Source organism: Rhodnius prolixus, unplaced genomic scaffold, assembly GCF_049639745.1.
Source record: "Rhodnius prolixus isolate KJV_2025 unplaced genomic scaffold, Rpr scaffold_8, whole genome shotgun sequence".
NCBI classification, from domain to species: Eukaryota; Metazoa; Arthropoda; class Insecta; order Hemiptera; family Reduviidae; genus Rhodnius; species Rhodnius prolixus.
Window position 1 is genome coordinate 12191974 of NW_027411593.1, and position 22001 is coordinate 12213974.

General features: G+C 35.5%; 1 protein-coding gene and 1 long non-coding RNA gene across 2 annotated transcripts in view; one reads left to right on the forward strand and one right to left on the reverse strand.

Moving 5' to 3' along the window:
• Positions 1–22001, forward strand: part of LOC141450889 (uncharacterized) — a 500259-nt gene that overhangs the window by 184900 nt on the left and 293358 nt on the right. The window lies entirely within an intron of this gene.
• The window catches only part of LOC141450883 (probable isoaspartyl peptidase/L-asparaginase GA20639), a 71689-nt gene that overhangs the window by 17245 nt on the left and 32443 nt on the right, over positions 1–22001 (reverse strand). Inside the window, exon 4 of the mRNA XM_074121771.1 lies at positions 16279–16444. The gene's annotated coding sequence lies outside the window, so the exon portion shown is untranslated. The remainder of the gene's footprint in view (positions 1–16278; positions 16445–22001) is intronic.

The window sequence follows — 22001 nt, forward strand, 5'->3', positions numbered from 1 at the left end:
GCTACTTGAACAAATATTTTGTAGATGAAAATGGCCAGCATAAGGGTCTGTGACATCTAATAAATCCTAAAAAATGTGAAGAAAAAGTTAATGCAGCAAAATTACTTAAATTATATCAACTAAGCATGAATGAAATGTTGGGTACTTGCTGATTTGTGTACCTTTTGGCGTTTAATCAACCCTTATACTTAACATTTTAAACTGTAAGTTTTTGTTAAGGAGATACCGTACAGGTTTGAACTTTGTTAACTTATAATATTGGATGTACCACGAAGATATACACTACGTTAAACCGCGAGCTTAACATGGCTTAATAAATGATTGGTTGCTCAGCTCTAGGGGCTGATTTTATCCACTCTTAAATGCCACTTAAAGCGCCCAATTTTCCAAAATTTCAATCTTCTCTTTTTAGAAAATCAGATTATTTCAAAAACTCTTGTCACGCATAAGGTGGAATCAATAGTTGATGAACCACCGAAGATAGTTGCTAAGAAAGAAGATATTTTAACGTACCTAAAATTAGTCTTTTTTTTCTTGTTACTGTTTTATACGCCACTTTGCATCTTCCCATAACATTACACACTTACTTCTACCTAACTAGAATAACATTTCATTGTGTACACCATATATTCCATTAAGTTAAAAGAAATACAGTTAACTTTTGCAGAGATAACCAAGTCTAGTGTAATCGTCCAAATGGAAACAAAACTGACTCGCGCATAATCATTAGTTACCCATCACAGCATCTCTCTTGAATCATTTAACAAAAAAAAAAAAATTAATTAAAATAATAGTAAATTATAATTAATATATGTGATAACGGGAATACCACTTAATAATTTAAAATATATAATTTCTTAATATATTAAATATTAAATGTACTTTCCATGAAGTACTTAACAGACGAAAGTACCCAAAGATATGCTTCACTGTTTTCTTTGTTTTGATATTTAAATTATTCATAATTAACATTATCTTTTAATTAGTTCATAGTTTTTATTTTTCCTCAATACTCCCTGTCCACGATAAGATTTACAGAGTTGTTAGTAGTAATAATAATTTAGGAGGGGGCTTCACATACGTGGGGCTAACTCCTCTCTCATTCAACGTAGCACATCTACATAAAATTCCGAATCGAATGACACCTCATTCATAAAAATCGGTTCGCGCGTTCAGTCGTTACGCAGTTTACAAAAAGGTAACAACAACACCACCAACAAGAAGAAGAAGAAGAAGAAGAAGACCAATTTTTGAAAAAGCCGTTTTTGCTCATTTTCAGCAACATATTTCTCAAAACCTATTAGGTCTGGATTGTTGCAAAAAAAAAAAATTGCAGTTATAAAGGAGGATTTGCCCTATATTTTAAAGAAAATTTGGGAATTTTATCTTTTATAGAAAAAGAGAAAACAAATGTCAAAGTTGGGTGTTTTTCAACGTTACGCTTTTTCGTGCAGTTTTTGACGATCCTACCAGACAGTTTTAATAATGCAACATATTGGCCTTTACCCCACGATTATAAATGAGGAAAACCTTCTTTGCAACATGAACTTACTTTCCACTAATTGAAATCAAGTATAAAACTAGATAACCGAATTACCTTTAACAATTAACTATTTAGTTCAATTTGGTTATTTCTGTTGGTTTAAGTCGGCAAAGGGCCTTGTGATGGCGTAGGGGGTTCGGTAAAGAGACTGGCAACTCGTGCCAGTTTGCAACGACCCTATGGAAATCAAATCCAAACTTCACTACAACTTTTTGAGTGGGCAGTAGAAAACATCACCAACATAGACTTTGCATATTCAACCCAGGAAGACTATGTTGAATCTGAGCGTTTTTAAAAAAATCGGTTTGCTCAAGCATTGGCTATTAAAAGAACACAGCAATACCATGCTTTCATTCCCAGAAGTAAATCCAAAATATTGGTTAAAAACTTTTCTATGAACTCAGAAGCTTGCGAAATGGAAGTTTCAAAATTCCCTGATAAACTAAAATTAGCCGACATATCAGGTTATATCAGTGTAGTCTATAAAGAAACTGGTGGCTTGGATATGTTTTAGAGAAAAATGAAGAAATTGATGAAGTAAAAGTAACTTTTCTTCATCCAGCTGGACCCTCTAAATCATCTCGCATCCAAGAAATGCCGATATTCTTTGGGTCTCAGTAGTGGTTGTTTTGATAAAAATTGATCCTGTGACTCTGACTGGAAGAACTTACATATGTCCTACTAGAGAGTGATGCATGTCAAACAAATGAAGCCCTTTCAAGCTTAAAATAATAAAGAGATCCTATTACTTAACAGTATGTTTTACTTTGGACTTATTAGTGGATTTTTTTTTTTTTTTTTTTTTTTTTTTTTTTTTTCTATTTTTTGGCGCATCAACAGCTGAGGTCATTAGCGCCCGGAGCTTTTTCCAGTGCACTGCGCCGGCCTCCGGATAGTGTTCTCTCGTTACAGACAACACTGTCCATCACCGGACAGTGAGCTGTACGAAGCTCCTAGGAAGAGAAAATCTAAGGGTCAGCTGCTGGATTCGAACCCGGGACCTCCGCGTGGGAGTCCAGTATGCTAACCTCATAGCTAATCCCTTCCCTTAGTGGAATTATTATTAGCATTATTGTATTAACATGAATTCAGAGTTGAATTAATCGGATTGGAGCTTTAGTCTTAAATTTTTTTAACAATGAAGCCATTGTCGTCCCAAATTAATATTTTGCCCAGTGATTCATAACACTACTAGCTATTCATGGAATTAATTTTAAAATTTTAAAATATGTACTTTTTAAAAAATTTAAAATTTAAATTTTAAATTTAAATTTAACAAACTTTATTTATCCTAACGCATATGGTGTCGCATATCACAGGAAAGGGCATTATATGTGCTATAATATGACATCAATCCCAAGTCTGTAGCTCAATTAGGAAAGCTTCTACAGTAATTCAAAAACACGGGGTTCCCTGTTTTTCAGCCCATTTTTGGCAACTTTACAGCCCTGTAACTCATAAACCAGTTGACATATCACAGTAAAATTTCATATTTTTCCAAGTCTATACCATGTGCCAAATTTCAAGAAAATCCGAGATGGTGAGGTTCAGACCCCGTGTTGATTTGACATGGAATGACCCAGTATGTTATTTTTGAAAGTGGTATAAGTCCATTTGGAGCTAAAAAAAAACGTTTATTTTTTTTAAGAATTGTAATAATTATTATTTCATAATAAAATTTAAAAGGTGTATAGTGTTAATAACATCACTTGAATAGATTAAGGTTTACGGATATTTTTAAATTAATACAAATGCAAAACCTTAAATATCTCGATACATGGAAAAATGTACTTAAACCACTTTCAAAAATAACAGCTCATATGAGTAAATAAACTAATATCGGTATTATTTACTCCAAATAATTTTTCAAAGCAAAATAATTTAATATTACGTTCTCGATCAAAAAGAAAAAGAAAAAAATTGTTGACGAGGTGGCTGAGGATATATGAGTGTAGAAGCGTGGCTTTATTTCAATATTGCAGCCAGAAACTGTTTGGGAAAGTACTATTTCTGTAAAAATAAGTGAATACTAGAAGAGGGTTTACCTGTGTGTATATACGGACAGACTGCACGATCTTTTAAGAAATAAATCATAACATGATAACTTAATATTGGAGGAAGGGAGATATGGGTACGTCTTCATTACCATATCAAAGCCTTCGGGCACAAGACCACACTCTAAGCGACCATTACCACCATCAATTTACTCACCGATTCACTCAATTTATTTACTCAAACACAAATAATATGATTCGTAATAAATTATGATTTATTTAATTATAATACTTGCCTCTTTCTTTTCATTTTCGCAATATTTTTTATTTAAGTTTTACTGGATTTGTTGTATTTAATTTTCTCTTAATGCTGTAAACCGGAAGTACAGCAAAGATTTACGAAATTAAGAAATTAAGTTTTCAATGAAAATCTCTGTGTAATGGGCGTGGCCAAGGGTTCATAAAGGAATCAAAATAAAGATATTTTCAACTCTTTTTTTCAAGTATTTTGTAAATGATCTGAGAAATTAGACTTAGTGTGACCCTCTGGTACACCAGGTTAGGCACTACAGCACTCACAGATCATGAAACAACTTACACACAATTCCGTAATTAAAACTTGTGGTAAGGAAAACCTGCGAATAGGTTTTAGAAATAGGAAGATTTGCATCTTTTCGGAGAGCCAAGCTGCACTTAAGGCCTTTACTTCCTTCAGAACTACTTCTTCCCCGGTCTGGGAATGTAGAAAAAAGGCCCTGGAACAAGGAACGGTGCTAACACTCCATACATTGGCCCAGAACCTGTCCTGGGGAACACCAAGGTGCAGTTCGTACGGCATTCAGAGTCTGGGATCTAGAAAGAGCATGAAAAAAAACTGGGTGATGTGTCCTGGGGTCAAATACAGCAAGATTATGTGATGCCTTGGCTGTGTAAAACGAACTACTATGGGGTTCAGTAGATACGAGGTGTGTTCAAAAAGTAACGGGAATTTTCGTTTTTTGAAAAAAATATTTATTTATTCATCTACATTAATATTGTCGCCTTCAAAGTAGTCCCCTTCGCATACAATACACTTGTGCCAGCGCTTTTTCCAATCCTCGAAACACTTCTGAAACTCAATCTTTGTGATAGCTTTCAGCTCTTTCAGCGATTCGCTTTTAATGTCATCTATGCTTGTAAAACGACGGCCTTTTAATGTTCTCTTTATGTTTGGAAATAGAAAAAAGTCACATGGAGCCATGTCTGGCGAATATGGAGGCTGGGGCATCGTTAAAGTTTTGTTTTTGGCCAAAAATTCACGAACAAGCAATGAAGTGTGAGCAGGTGCATTATCGTGGTGCAAAATCCATGAATTGTTTTGCCACAAATCCGGGCGTTTTTTTCGGATTGCTTCACGCAAACGGCGTTGAACTTGTAGGTAGTACTCCTTATTGATTGACCTTGTGGCAAGAATTCATGATGCACTATGCCATTAAAATCGAAGAACACAGTGAGCATAACCTTCACATTCGACCGCACTTGTCGAGCCTTTTTCGGTCTTGGCGATCCAGAATGCCTCTACTGGGACGATTGAGCCTTAGTTTCGACATCATATCCGTAAACCCATGTTTCGTCACCTGTTATAACACGTTTCAGTAGATCCGCATCGTTGTCGACTTCATTGAGTGACTCTTGAGCAACTTCCATTCTCCGCTGTTTTTGTTCGAAATTCAACAATTTTGGAACAAATTTTGCTGCCACACGTTTCATACCCAAAACATCCGAAAAAATTTCATGGCATGAGCCAATTGATATGGCAACATCATCAGCGACTTCTCTGATTGTGATTCGGCGATCGTTCATAACCATTTCTTTCACTTTTTTCACGTTTTCATCGGTTGTTGATGTGCTTGGACGTCCAGGTCGTTCGTCATCTTCAACGTTTTCGCGGCCATCTTGGAAACGCTTATACCACTCGTAAATCCTTGTTTTACTCATAGCAGACTCACCATATGCCTTTATTAACATTTCACACACTTTATTACACTTTATTTCATTTTTTACGCAAAATTTAATACAAATTCTTTGATCCATTTTTTTTAACAAACAAAAATCGCCAAGCTCGAAAAACACGTCTAACCTTAACGGCTGCCACTTAAGAAGTAAACAATGAATATTACTGAAAATTTTATCGTACTTCAGGGGCATGTGTACCAACATAATAAAAAAAAAATTTTTACAATCAGACTCTCCAAACCCGCGAAATTTAAAAATTCCGGTTACTTTTTGAACACACCTCATATATCTTATCAATAAGATTAAATTAGATTGTTCGTATCTAATTTGCTTTCTTCTAAAATTTTGTAGGGAGAGCGATGGAAGAGTTAAGGGTGAATTGGTATCAGGAAGTGATTATCCAGAGTGAGTTTGTTTTATCATCCGGAGGTGATGCTGTGTGGGTGGACTCATTGGGCACCATAGAGGCAGAACAATCAATATCTGATTTCTTAAAACATTCAAAAAAATAAAAAACGTAATAAATGAATCCTTCAGAAAAGCGGTACTTTACATTGTTCACCTGTAATCTTAGCCAGATTGCTGTTTATGACGAAGATATTCGTCATGAAAAAAGTGTAAAATTTTGTGTTATGACGAGTATATTCGTCATGCGTTTTCAGTAGTGACCATCGGCAGTTAAATTTTGCAATTTTAGTTAAAACTAAAATGAATTCGTCAATTTATTTTTGATGTTTTTGGTTCCTATTTATGTTAATATAAATAAATAAATAAATGTACATGAAATAAATAACGAAAAAAAAATATAAAAGTCATTTCATTGCAATCCAATTTCATATCAAACATTCTCTGGGTTCGACGAATATATTCGTCATCGCTTATTTTTGTACGACGCACGTAGGGGACACATTTTCGAACAAGGTCGAACAGTTAACTGGTTAGATTACCTCTCAAAATTACTTTTACGGTTTCAGAAAAATCTTTGGAAAGTATTTTCTAATGAAACCTCAAAACAGAAATTTTGACCGATTGCCATATTTCTTACTAGATAAAGGAAAGTAAAAAATAAAAAATACTGAATCATACTGCATTTCGATATCGACTGTTATGTCCATCAGTCAACAGAGCTAGTAATTATTTAGTACTTATTCTTCAAAGACTGCAGCTATAAACATGTCAAGAATCTCAGCCTGCGTTCTCGCTTACTGTCTTTCTCAGATGTTCCTAGACTACCTCCTCTATCCATGTCTTGCGACATGTCTATTACATATATAACCTTCTACATCAAAAACTACCTCTACTATCAAAAACAATTTATCAGATACTATAATATACAAGAAAGATGATGCAATTTTTTATATCTATCCTGACAATTTTTAACTTGTTTATCTTCATAATATTTACAAGAGTCCAAAAAAAAGAAGAAGAAAGTAATTGCTTGACATGTGCTCACCGATGAACCAAAAAAGCATCCTAAGCGTGTTGGGAAATTAGAGGCAATCAAATATACTGAAAATGTAGTTGAGTAATTAACTGAGCAAAAGTAATGTATGACAGAAACATACAGTGCTGAACAAAAGTCTACATACACCACAATATTTCGGGAATTTTCAAAATAAAGAATTATTGGAGTAAAAAATGTGATTTAAACATTTGTAACAATTGTTACTAAATATATATATGAGAGATGAAAAGACCTCTGCCATCTCCCATTGCATATAAATAAAAAGATCGGAGTTCACGCCTGAACAATAGTCCACAAACGGAATTGATAAATTCAATATTATACAGGGTGATCCATTTAAAACGCACCAATTTCGAAAAAACCCACTAAGTAAACTATATGTTTTTTTTGGTCTAGTTTTCAAAATTTCCACCCCCAATGCTGTATCTTTATTTTTAGCGGAGTTATGGCCAAAAACCCAATTGAGGTTTCATAAGGACCACCGGTTTTGACAATGATTATGAAAACTACATAAAACACTGTGAAAAATGACGTTAACTCCGTTTTGATATCCTTAATATTTGTTGAGATATTTAAGATTAAAGTTACAATTTTTTCTATTCGAGAAGGTTTTCGATATTAATTTTATTAAATATTAATATCGATATTAAAAAAACATATAGTTTACTCCGTGGGTTTTTTTCGAAATTCCGCTTTCCTAAAATGTTATTAGCGATTGGTGCGTTTTAAATGGATCACCCTGTATAATACCTAGAGTTAGGGTAAATCTTAATATTTACAAATTTATTAGTTTTAGTTGAAACGTGAATATAGGCGGATCTGAGTTAGTTAAGAATTTATTATTATTTAAAATGGTTCACCAAAGAAAGGAAATTGCTGTGTCAGAACGCAGATTAATAGTTAAATTAAATAATCAAGGATTTTCATATCGTAACTTTGCAAACATTATTCAAAGATGCCACGCGAGATATCCTTTCCGACCCGAGATAAAAGACAAATTTTCAGGGTATATACAGACTTTTGTTCGGCACTGTAGTTGAAGTCAAATTTACTACATCAAAGTGATGGAATCAATCTCTGACAATGGATACAAAATCCGAAAATAGACATAAAAAGTTTGCCGTTACAAGTATTACCAGGAAACAGATGATGAGCACTGCTACACTTCAGATTCAGACCAACTTTGCAAATTTTAAGCACCGGTAAAGTGTTGACTTATTAAAAAATACAAGCACCCACCAGCTTGTCGAGTTCACACCGAATAACAGAAAATGGACAATCGATTATGAACTTAACGGTAGAGTTAGTTTGGAATATGAATGAAAAATAATCATCATCTTTTTTTTTTCTTACTAGCCCTAGTATCACACATATTAAACAGTTTGCACCACCTGTTGTTTCGTGTTTTAACATTCCATCAGATAATCTTTCACGGCATATGGGGGACCTAGGCGCAGAACGCCATCTATCTTTACACTAAATCAACTAAAGTGATTCTTTTAATTTTGTTTTCCCCCTTCTCTTGTTATCATGCGGGCGCTCTTCTTTTGGTAAACTCTCAATTTTATTTATATTATTTAGAAATTTATTGAAATATTAGAATATTTCTTTTAAACTAAAAATAATAATAACGATGAAATAAAAATAGTAAAAATAGGAAGGGATCAGCTCAGCGTCAAAACGCCAAATCTCCTTTGGAAACTTGGTATCGAAAAGTTCGACATATCGAACTACTACTGGCCAGTTAAGATTAAGTGATGGAATAAACAAAACGAATAACTAATTTAGTCTTAACAAGAAATCGTTGAACCGTTAAAAAGTTGTAAAAGCGTCAAACTTTAATCACCAGATGTAGGGAGCAGGTATGGGAAAGAGACAGAGAGGGTGGAGTTGGTTGGCTCTAGTTTCCGTTTTACAATTCCATTAGGCAATTGTTTCCGGCCTTAAGAATTACAAGTACTTCAACTTTGCACGTGCATTTATCAGTTATTTGAAAAAAAAAAAAGTCTAAGATGAAATTATTAACTAAATAGAGAATTATTCAAAATCGTGCAAATAATTAACCACTTTTTGTGGATAAGCTCCCCCATGGAAGAGTTGGATGTAACATAATAACACCATAAAAGAACGGTAGGGGTTTTGTTTGAACATGATTTAATTAAAATAATGTGCAATGAAATGGGCCTTTCCCAGTAAAAGAAATTGTAGGTTTTTCTTCGAGAAAAACTAAAGCAAATGAAAAATACATTCATGTGACGTGGCATTCTTATGTGATGGAATTTTCACCTAACTGAAAATTTTAATAGTTTATTAATCTCTGACTCTTAATATGTAACGTACAAAGAATACTGTACACAAAAATGAAATGATATTTCAGAATATAGCCTAGGCAACACGCATAAACCTAAAATGAAAATGTCATGAAGGTTTCCTCCTTAGAATTAAAATAGACTTTCTTCCGCTGACCCATTCATCTGTCTGCTTTTACTCCAAAATCTAGAAAAGCACAAATATAACAAAACCAAAATTACCGAACAAGAAACCAGCAATAACCATAATAAAGAACAATTTTCTAACTGGAAAAATGACAGAGAACTACGAGCTGTGGCTATTAAATAACGAGACTATTGCTGTAAAACATATTAAACGTATTTAGTTATTATCACCTTCAATGTACACCTCTCCCCTATCCCTACAACGCTCCGTGCGAATTTACCATTGTTCGAAACCATGCTGAAAGTCTTTTTCTGTGAGCTCCTGCATGACGCGTGCCGTTTTTTCTTTCACAGCTTCAACGGACTGAAATCGTGTTCCTTTTAATGCAGATTTGACTTTAGGGGAACAGATAAAAGTCACATGGGGCCAGGTCAGGCGAATAAGGCGGATGGCTTAAAACTGGGATGTTGTATTTGGCTAGAAACGTCTTGTGACAGAGCAATACAGTGTGAGCCGGCGCGTTGTCTCGATGGAGAACCAGTGACTTGTTCTTCCACAAATCGGGTAGTTTTTTCCTTACCCTTTCACGGAGTTGAGCAAGCACCTCACGGTAGTAATGTTGATTAATTATAATCGATATTTTCATCCGTTTTGGACGTGGAAGGGCGACCCGGGCGGTCATCATCTCCGACGTCTTCTCGGCCATCTTGGAAACGCTTGAACCACTCAAAAACTTGCGCACTTGATAAACGTTCATCGCCATAAATTTCTTTTAATAAAAAATCAGTTTCAGTAGCAGTTTTACCAAGTTTTGAAGTGAAATTTCACGACAATTCGTTGCTCTACTACATTGTGTAGTATCATGTTTTCGGCAAAACGAAGCTAACACCTCTTACCCAAACGACGATTCCGGCCAGACAGATTTCTCTACAAACACGTGAGATGCTGCAATCGAAAGAGAAGGCTTTACGCTGCACAGCTGTCGGTCGTTAGGATTTGGCGCATGCATAGTATCATCTGTAGCAGCATCAGTCTCGTTATTTAATAGCCACACCTCAGAAGGTAAGACTAAAATTACCGCGTGATATACCGCAATCATACGATTGACATGTATTACTGCATCAGAATTCAAAATTATGCACAGTGAACAGAAGCTGCAACTGAGAGAAGTAAAACAATTACTAAACACCTAATGTTTAATTTCTTTAATAATTTTGGGTACACAGCCTTGTAGACCTTTTAAGGTATCTACGCCTCTGAATATAGGTGAAGATAATGCAAACGTAGACTGTAAAGATATAACAAACGAATTACTGGTAAAAACTTATAGAAATATTTCTGTAATAATAATTTAATACAGTAAATTAAAAAGTAATTAGATGAAAGAGTAACTAGCCGTACTAGTGGATATAACGGTCAAAAACACATGTTTCCCCAACTGCCTTTAAAATGAAGACACGGCGGATCTTTGATACATTTCCTTTGCACCCACTCTAATTATTACAACAAACTGACGTAGTCACCTTTCTTTCCAAACTATACATATGTTACCCCCCTTCAAGAAATGACCGTTGGGACTTGCATACATCTTTTTAACCGGTTAGACATTATCGGTTAAAATACGGTGTATATCAGTACGAAATTATGGTTTTCGGAATACTGTAATTGTATCATAATTTCAAAATGGAGTTATCACTAGAAATAAATGTTTTTAAGCTCGTAAGATTGAAAAAAAAATTGTAATAAGTCGATTCAAATAAGAACAAAAAATACACACGTATTTCTGCTAAGTTCTAATCCGCAAACTTTCTTAGGTACTTCACACATTGGCGTAATATTTTTTTATTTTTTTTGCGTTAGCGCTATAAGTAACAATGATAACAGTGAACAGTAGAAGTAAATGAGTGGAGAAGTTACCCAGAGGTAACACTCCAAAACATTATATGGTTAGTCACTCTCTTCACTGCAGAGGAGATCACGAGGGCCACTGTCTTTTAAGGCGTCTTGTCCGGGTTATCAGGAAGAGTTCTAGAAGAAAGATTTTGGAGCTAGAGGATTTATATGAGATTGCAGGCTGAAGTGGAGTTTTCTGTATCGTGTTTTCAGCAACTTGTGCGACAAAAGGAATGTTAAGGTCAGTGTGTACAGTCCAGGTTGGGAGACATAAAATGGAGCGTTTACGATAGTTCGAAGTATTTTAGATTGTAGCGATTGAATCTTTTGGAGATTGGAGCGTTTGGTTGAACCCCACAGCTCTATTCCATACGCCCAGATGGGTTTCAAAATAGAAGTATAAATCAGTCTTTTGTTGTCCAGAGAGAGAGTTTTGATCTGTCGTCTAAGAGTCTTTTAAGTAGTCGATAGCGTCTGTTTAGTTCTGTTCTTTTAAGTCTAGTGTGGGGGTTCCAAGAAAGTCTTCGGTCTAAGTAAAGCCCAAGGTAGCGGGCAACGTTCACTACTGGTAGAGGTGTTAGGTTATAGTAGACTGGAGGAAGAGTAATGCGACGAAGAGTGAAGGTGATGTTTTGCGACTTAGTTTCATTAAGCTTAATAGCCCATCTCTTGAACCACTGTTCTAATGAGGAGAGATGAGATTGCAGATTTCTGTGAGCTATTACAGGATCATGATTAGTAGACAGTAAAGCGGTGACGTCTGCGTATGTGAGAATTGTAGTGTTAAGATAGGTTGGTATGTCTGAAGTGTAAATGGAGTAAAGAATAGGACCCAGAATGCTGCCCTGTGGAACTCTAGCGTCGATAGGCTTAAGTGGGGAGAAAGAAGATCCTATTTGCACTCGGAAGTATCTGTCGGTCAAGTAAGATTTTACGATTAAATAAAACGTGGCAGGTAAAATATTCTTAAGCTTCCACAAGAAACCAGTGTGTCATACTCTGTCGAAGACCAGCTCTACATAAATATTTGAGTAATATTTCTCACAAACTTGGCAAAGCTTGTTCAAACCTTATATTACATACTTTTAAATCTTACTAGACTTAAACTATAGGCCTCAATACTTAAATGTAAACTTACCCAACCGCTCCCCAAAGATCTACCCCCCCAAAAAATAATCTTTTCCAGAAAAATGATTAAATTAAAATTTTCATTATACTGTGTATACGAAGTTTACAGAAAATTCTAAGAAAATGACTTAATATTCAGAAAAATATTTTCAGCAAAACGGCACTGGAGACGATTTTTTTTTCTATTATTAGTAATTTAATTCCATATTTTGATTCGTATTTACGGAAATTAAGACATTACAATATTTATATTTATAGGGCTATTTAAAGGGAGGGCCTAACCCTTTCTCTAAAAGGAAGCTCCTTCTCTCATTAAGTCCTTCATCGCTTTTGCCTTGAAGAAGTTTCAAATAAACGTTTAGACCTAAATAAATAACTGATATACCAAGTTAAATGCAAATCGCAGAGGCCGCCTTCGAGAAAATTTAAAAACTGAATAATCAATTGGCTGTCTCAGTCGACTAAATTCAACACTTTATTTCTATTAATATTTTACAGGAGTAAAATCTTACGAGTAGGAAAAGAAAATGAAAACGCAGGAATTGACGACTGAGAGTTGGAATTGTTAAGGTACCATCATCGTAGAGTGTAGACTAAAGTACGACTTGAGTGAGACCACAAAACCACGCCGGAGTTCCTATTCAGAGAATTCCTATATTAGGAGAGGAAACAGGATGAAATCTCGAGGAAAACGCATTCTACTTGAATCAAACTGTCTTAGTTTTTTAAAATTTACTTATTGCTATCCTGAAGATTTTCGATTTCAAGATCCACCGGAAACGTTCGCTTTAAGGAGGGGAAAATTATTATTCGTTTAGGTACCACCAGGGAACCCGGACAAGCTTCTCCAGCCAGCCAATAGGAAAGTATCCCAATATTTGCATAAACAAAAAACGTAAAAAAAATGTTCCTACGAAGTTCGTGCGATAGTGGATTAGACCAAATTAATTAAAATACAGTTCACCCCCTAAACGTACATAAACGAGGCCAGCCGGACTGGTTGGGTTGGAAGTGGTTAGTATGAGAACTCCTGGGAACCACGGTGAACAGTGCAGGCTCAACCGTTGCACTTGAGTGACTGCAAATTGTCCCAATAAAATGCAGGAAATTACTACTATACCCTAATTCTCCCCTGTTTATATATATACACGTATATTCATATATATATATACACACCTATAACAAACAGAACACATACACAATCAACAATTCCTCCACCTCTTCGTCCCCCAAATGTTGGTCCAATATAGCCAACCTCTTGCTGTTCTCCGTAAATATCCCTTTACAGTAATAAACATCACAGCACTTAATTAACTTTACATCAACTATCCCCTACCTGGAAGTACTTTCATCCTATCTACGTAGATATATCTAGCTACCTTTGTTTTACGTGTAAATTAAAACAAAAACAAAAATCTGACCGGAAAAGCAACTTCAGTTAATAAGAAAAAAGGTCAGATGAAATCGCATGATCGACGGAGGATCAGAATGAAAAAGTAAAGAAATATATATATTTTTTAAAATTTACTTCTTATTCACAATCTACTAAAAGAATAAATTGTAATTAGCGAATGTGATAGAAGACTTCATGACTCAACTCTCGCTGGAGTTTCTTACATTACTGGAGCTGGTCACGAGGCCAACAGCATCTCAATCGTCGTGGAGGACGATCTGGAATCGTTTTGTAGGCAAGATTTTGAACAAGAGGATTGGTACAGAATGGAAGAGAGTCAAAGAATTTTCTATATTTAGATTTAGATTCGTCAGTTAAGTATGAGATTTTGAGGTCGTTATGGAGGGTGGAGTTAGAGACATAAACTGGAGAATTCGTAATCTGACGGAGAATTTTTGATTGAAAGTACTGGACTATTCATTGTTGTTACATACGCAAACCAATGTCCAGAAACCATTTTCGTACTCTGGAAACCATAAACATATGATTCCGGAGAAAATTCTAAAATGAATAGCTGCACTTCCACTAACGAGGGAAAAAGATTTCATTAAATAAAGAAGCTGGTAATTCTTGATCGCTGTGACTCAATTTACGAGTATCTGGATTCAAACTCAATTTTTTCTTGCCCTGACAATAAGAATGACAAACAACTAAATTAAACCTACTTGACAAAGAATACGACAGTTGGCTGTAACGATATTTAGCCAGCCGCTGACATATGGAGCGTATAATCGTGGGCGTATTTGACAAATGATCACTAAGTTAGTTATAGAACTACTGCTGTTATAGATTAATCAGTTCGGCTTGCTGTTATATTAATTATCACAGCATTAAACTACAACTATAATACACTAGGAAACTAGTTATGTATATGCATATTTATAATCTATCAAATAGATATTTAATATTCGCCGACAGTTATTATAAATTCAAATTATTTGTGTGTTAAATAAATTGAACTAAACCAATTTTTTAAATTAGGTACTTTTTATATTATAATCTAACCTGTTTATTAACTTTATTTAGGTGAACGCTTGCTGTTGAATATTGAGGAGGAAAAATTATTCATAATGAGCCACGACAGCTTAAATTGGAATTATTTCCTTCGGATTCATTCACATTTTTTCTTAAACTTAGTTTTAAAGGGAAAAATAAAGAAAGCTAAATTTAATCAAAATTAAATGCAAACCGAAAAATGCGTGATGCTGCTGACAATTGTCTAAGTTAGTTGCTATAGAAGGGAGCTATGATGCCTGAAACGAGATCAAATTTATGTATTGGGAAATCGTAAGGCTTCGCAGTGCGCTGTAGGACTGGAACTTTTCTCTTCGCATTGACAAGAGGTACGAAATTAATAAATATTTAAATGGAAATAAGTCCTTCGTTAATATAATACATAGATATATAATTTATTCATTGACAAAAAGTATTGATTTTGTATTATATGCATATTGGTTCCTAAATATGCTTTTTTTTTATTGATTTCATCTCTGTTCAAAGAAGTATAAGAAAGACCTTAGACTGCTTTGGTCTCCAGGTAAGCAATAATTAATTATTGAACATGAATTATCTCAATAATGTAAAGAACAACCATTTCCCCCAAAACATATTACGATGGCACAGAGAGGTTCCTACATTCCTTATTAGAACAAAGGTGAAAGAGAAATGCCAACAAAGCCAGTACACTATTCCTGACAATAAGTTAAGAAAAACTGAAAGCTATTCTATGAAATGAAGCCTCTTCCCGATCTTAACTCGAGAAGACGTGATGCTGAACCGCCTCCGAATTAGGCACACAAGATTGACACACGGACATTCAAAATGATACATTAGTGCTCACGCCAACTGGCCTTACGCCTTATTTTAAGGTTCGATAGGCCAGAAAACATCTACACAAAGGTAGTAAAGGAAAAATTAACGTAATGACTATGCCCTTTTTTTCAGGAGGGTTTCATATCCTAGTACCAACGGAGGTATCGTGAACGGAGGCGGCAAGTAAAAGCACTTTGCTTTAAGTAACACACATTAACAATTAAATAATTAAATAGCATCCACATGCTATATATTACAGAATTTTTGTTTATGAAAAGCCGCTCGCTATTTTATGAAAAATATTTAAATTGCGTAGTGAGATAGTTCGAGAAGCTGGACAGATTAATCTTAAACAACCAGAAAAGCAACCAGAGTACTGTAACGTTTTTAAATTTTATTTTTATTTTAATTCCATTATCTTAAATTCTGAACACCATACTTCCTTTATCAAAAATATGTAGAAAATGTAATTATGTTCAAGAAAATACCGTTATAACTTAATAATATAATGAAAATCTGCTTGTATCATGCAGCAAAGATAGATAAACAAAAGTATTACCATAGTCTGCGGCTGCCAGGAGATGGAGGTGGTACAGGTGGGGCAGTCAGTCCAGCATGACCAGGAGGAAGTTGAAAAGAGGAAGTCTTGGATATGGTCTCTGGCCACCCTCAACAACAGGTGACTCCTCTCAGTTCTCTAGGTCTTCACATTATCTTCAGAAGAACTGGAAATTTTCATTATTGAGAGACTATAATATTGATATGTTCCATATATTTTTTATACACATTGACACATCTGTTAAAACGATTATTAACTTGCAGCGCTACGCCTTACAGGGACCAAAGCTGTTAGTTAATAATAATAGTTGTACTAAACGAGTTCATTATTGTTATTATTATTAATTTCTTTTTCTATCTTTCTTGGCATTTGCAGCCCACGAAGGGCCCCTAGTCTCCTCAATTTTCCAATTGAGGTATCGAGACGTATTGAGGTTTTTTTTGCAGGGATGACGGTGCAACCCCTGTCACGATGGAGGATCTTGGATTTAAAAGGTTTACTCTCTTTAGTGAAGCTTTTTTTTCCAATTTCTAAATGGCCGAAGTCTTGGGTGTACAGTGCATATGCCTTGGAGAGCTTTTTTACGTGAAAGTAATTTAATTGTATTGTCTCCCTAATGTCTGGTGAAAGTGCCTAAATTACTGTGTGCAAGGAACCCATAAGATTTGTAACACCCAGAAAGTTGGATGCGCAACTGCGAGTGTACCGGCGAGAATTAAGTTAATTTGGCCATCATAATATTTTGGCGAATGGCTTTCTATTTGTATAATTTGTACTCTTTCTAAGATGTTCGCATGTCTATCTCTTCGTTCATATAGCAGCCGACATTGCATTGAAATCCTTTGCCCATCTCTCTGCAAGATGAAGAGCGTAAGGTACGAGTTTACCATTATGCTGGTTCTAAAACAAGTCCTCGGAACTGTGCTTTGTTGGCCTGTTCCAACGAGTTGTATCGTCGTGATCGTATTTATGAGGAATAAAAGATAGTAAAAATGAAACAGATAATAAAATAACAGATAGAAACTTGCAGTAAATATTTAAATACCAAAAGAATTACAATAATAAAAAAAACCAACAGCGGAGCATGTGCATAATAAATGGCCTCATTGATTGCTGTTTACTGCTTGTTGACCAGCTGAACGTGTTAAGGTGGTCATCAAGTTTACTGAATAGTTAAATCCAATTAGTTCTGGCTACGAGTCGCTTGAGCTTCTAAACCGTGTCTTCTCTACAATGTGCTGTTCAACAGCTCAAATCTTCAAGCACAGATAGCAGCACACCTTTATTTTTTTAAAGTTACACTTTTAATTTCTTCTGAAAGAAGCTTACTGCTACTGGATTTTGAGCTTTTACCCTTAAATCCGTAAAAGTAGTTATTACAAAATGGTCTGTCAGTGGAGTGTAGAGTATAACTGACTAACGGAAATCTCAGTGTTCGTACTTGTAGATTGTAGATTTAGAAGCGGGACGGGACCCATGCCCCACGGTACCGCAGCCACTAGAGGCTTATCGTGCCTTCCCCTTTGAGTCTAATAGAAGAAACCTCCCCTTCTAAAGAGGTTGAGGACTTTCCCTACCAGTTCCTTCTGCGCTACAATCTCCCTTGGCCTCAAAGTTCCAAAGATATCGTAGTGCAGTCGAATAACAAGTGAGAGGCCGTTTCTTCCTCTTCCTGACACAATCTGCACAACGGTTCCAAGCTGATAAGCCCTACCTTGTGCAGATGCTTCCTGAACCTGCTGCATCCCGTGAATAGGTCTGTAATCAGAGTAATCTGATTTCTGCCCAAGCCCAGAGTCTCTTTGGTTCTTTGTTTACACAGCAAGGGCATGACACTCTTGCCGTGTTTAACCCCAAGAAACATCACCCAGTTCTTTTCATGTTCTCTCCAGATCCAATCTCTGCACCCTTGGTGATCCTCAGGACTGGGTTCCGGGCCAATGAAAAGAATGCTAGCTCCATTCCTGGCCAGTTGATCAGCTAATTCATTCCCCTTAATCCCCACATGGCCCCAGCACCCATTCCAGACGCACTTTATTATGCCGGGCCAGTTGTTCTAGGGCCTTTTTACATTCTCAAAACCAGGGAAGAGGTAGTTCTGAAGGAAGAAAGGGCCTTCAGTGCAGCTTGACTATCCGAAAAAATGCAAATCTCCCTATTTCTTAGATTCATGTGGTTCACGGATGGCTCCAAGATGGCCTGTGGGACCGGAGCTGGAGTGTATGGGGTTAAACCTGAGATACTCAGCTCTTGGAAAATAAGCCACCGTCTTTCAGGCCGAGGTCTTTGCTATCAAAACTTGCGCTGAGGAAATTCTGCGAATGAATCTTAGTGTTCGTACTTAATATAGAAAGTCCCTCGCGATGAAGTGATATTTTTCTCGGATTGTTCTCTTTACTTACTCAGGTAAGCAGGAAAACAATTAATAAACATTAGTAACAGGAGGTCGTGTGAGTGTCCAAACAAGATGGGCAGGCTAACATCGAATCACTTACTTTCTGTGCAAAATCAATTCGAAAATATTTGAAACTATCTTAGTACTTCCTTTTACTGGGACCAAGAGGAAATAAAAATATAATTTCCGTAGAACGCTGTTTAGCTTGCTGGCAGTGGTAGCTTGCTAGTAAAGAAAAAGCGCGCCTATTACTTCTTAGACGGTTACAAAAAAAAAAGGGGGGGGGGAAACTTTAAGACACATGTCGGCGAGGGAACGAGCTGGAGTGCACTTCTGCTACAGGAACATACATTTCTTCTCCACCCTTGGCTGGCCGAGCAGAAACAACACCTTGCCCTCCTCAGCACATATGCCTCCAACATTCGCCAACAATTATAGATAGATTCCTTTAACAATGATCCGTCGCTCAAACCAACCAGCCCAACATCAGTTAGTTATAAATTAATGTCTTCTTTTATTTTCTCTTGTCCTTCGTAAGAAGATATGTTGCAATTGTGCAGGCATTTCATTTTCAACTTTTCAGCGGCTATACACGTTCCGATAGTTAAGATGGTGGCAGTTCTTGCTAAAAGTAATAATATATTACTTTTATTGATAGAGTTCTAATAGTAATGTTTTATTTATTAAAAAAAGAAAAACTAAATACATTTTCATTTAAAATAAAAAACATTCTTCGACATGGAAATTCCGCCTGCCGGAGGGTTAACGCAGAATAAAACAAAATAAACACTAAGTAACTCACAGCACAAAACTTACAACATTAGAAAGAAAAATTAAATAAAAAATTGACAACTTAAAAAATGAAAAAGAAATAAAATAAAAACAGAATAATAGATACCTGCTAATCTGAGGAATATAAAAGAAAATTATACATACTATGAAAAAAGAAAAGAAAAATTTATAAATTAATAGAAAATAAGAAAACTGAAAAGTATCTTAATGGATGGCAAAAATGGAAAAATTAAAGAATGTAATATACCTAATTAATATGCAATAAGCCTTGAAAGCAATAAGACTGTGATGGTCAAATGTGGGCGATAATGCCAAACATGTCGCGCAAAGTCGATTAACCGTTTGCAATCTATCTCGGAAGAAGCGTTAAGAAAGGGTATCCAGTGCTGTTGCAGGAAAAGAGCTACAGAAATAGTTTCTTGTCTAAAACTCATCATTCTTCAGAAATGATACCTTAATTCGAGGTATCGTGAGTTCTTGAAGTGGATCACAAAGTTTAACTTTGATACTGTTTTACTGAAAGGGCTGTACCAAGGGACGCCTCATGGAAAGATTTTGTAAAACGCTGCAGCGGATTTCTTTTAATTATGAAACTTCTAACCACTTCATTTTTATTATTATTATTTTTTTTTTTAACGGGCGCATCGACTACTGGGGTCATTAGGGCGCCCTAACTACTGTTATTTAAAAAAAATGATATAATTCAGAGTTAAACTCGAAATAAGTCAATATGAGGATTTTGAAAGTCTATTGGCGGTTTCATTACGTTAGTTTTTTTTTTACTTTCTCTAAGAAGATACTGTGATCGTGCCGATTTTCAATTTTGGGTTTCTAGTTTTGAAGCCCTCTGATACCCAAAAATTCTGTGTGTGTGCATGTCAAAATAGGAGAGATAGCAAACAGTAGCACTCAAAACTAAAAAACGTAGAAATGTTATATTTAGAACCTATGCCACTTTGTGATCCGAATTTGTTTTTGCATAAACAGCAAGGTAAAGCGTATTTTTCCTGGTAGTATTACGTTCTACTACTCATTAGTTGTCATGGACGAAGGCGGAAATAAAGATGCTTTACTTATAATTATAATTCTTTTTCTTAATCATTAATTAGAATCCAAGGTCTAAAATGGAAACCGAACCCAGCACAACACATATTTACTATGCGAGCCTCGCCTCTAACTGCTTGGCACCAGGCGCCTTTATAGTATTAATATGAATTCAATATGTAAGTCAAATTCCAAATTTGAAGACAAACCGCTTTATGAAGTTTTTCAATTTTAACAATTTTTATTTGCACAAATTTTAAAACTGTGTTGGAAAAGGTCATGAGAGTGGTTCATATTAGATTTAACCTTGAATTATTTTATTAAACAACTAAATAATAGCGGGAGAAAGAGAATGCTTGGCCAGAGATGGTACCTATTAGAAAAACACTTCAGGCCTGAACTCTTACACGGTATAGCAGCAGATTGCCTTACAAGTGCAGCTATTGATAGTAGAATTGCACATTAAGTTGCATGAAAGATGAGAGGAAAAAAAACCAAAGTCAGAGGCAAGAGAGGTAGAATTTTGTTGTATCTACTGGTCAAAACTTTCAACGTAACTTCAGTTTGGTCGCTGCGAGCGAAGCAAATATATGCTGCAATCTATGGGCTTGGCCACTATCCTGTATGGGTATTGCTAGGAAAAACAGCGTTACTGACTAGATGTAAAGAGGTTTTAGGGGATTTAGTGCCTCAGAGGTCGTACTTCACGGAAGAAATACACACTCTTGCATTCATGCTTTATCAGTAAGTTGAAGATTTGAAGCTTCATCTTTGGTTGCCACGACAGTTTCATTTAATCATAGAGGCTGACTGGCCAACGGACCTTTCACAATCTGTAAAACGGGAACAATTTACTAACAACTAAAAATCTTGGTTACCAGATTGTGCCCAAAATTTTCCTTGATCGAAGCATAGTTTGCTTGGAAGATCTTAATCCTCCTCCTCGTGAACATTTGTACTCGGCTATGTTTAAATGCTGCACAGAGGGCAGAGAAGAGCTATTGTAGTTATATGTAGCGCATATTATTAGCCAACAGGTAAATGAATTAATGTAAAAGGCATTAATATAATGAAAGGAGACAAAGCACGATCCTAACGCGCTCTCTACCCACAATGACTACAAGTAGCCACGTACAGGGTACATGGTTTGATCTATAAGGGCACATTCCTTTTTTTACTAGTGCACACACGTGTATTAGTAATCTATTAGCATATAGGTCACATACAGGGATTGTAATAGGTATTAACTTTCTATTCGTGTGGCTGTATCTATTTTTATACATACTAACAAATCAACTGGTTGTATTCTGTTGTAGAGTAAGCTAAATAAAAAGACCTTAACTAATTTGTAGCACAATATAAATTATTAGTATGATAAAATTAATATTCCTACTTTTGTGGACACTACACGATACGAATAGCGAAAAACTAGAGAGTTAGATTTGGCCTTATATTAGATTGTTAAATAAGTGTTCATTCTATTCAATGAGTG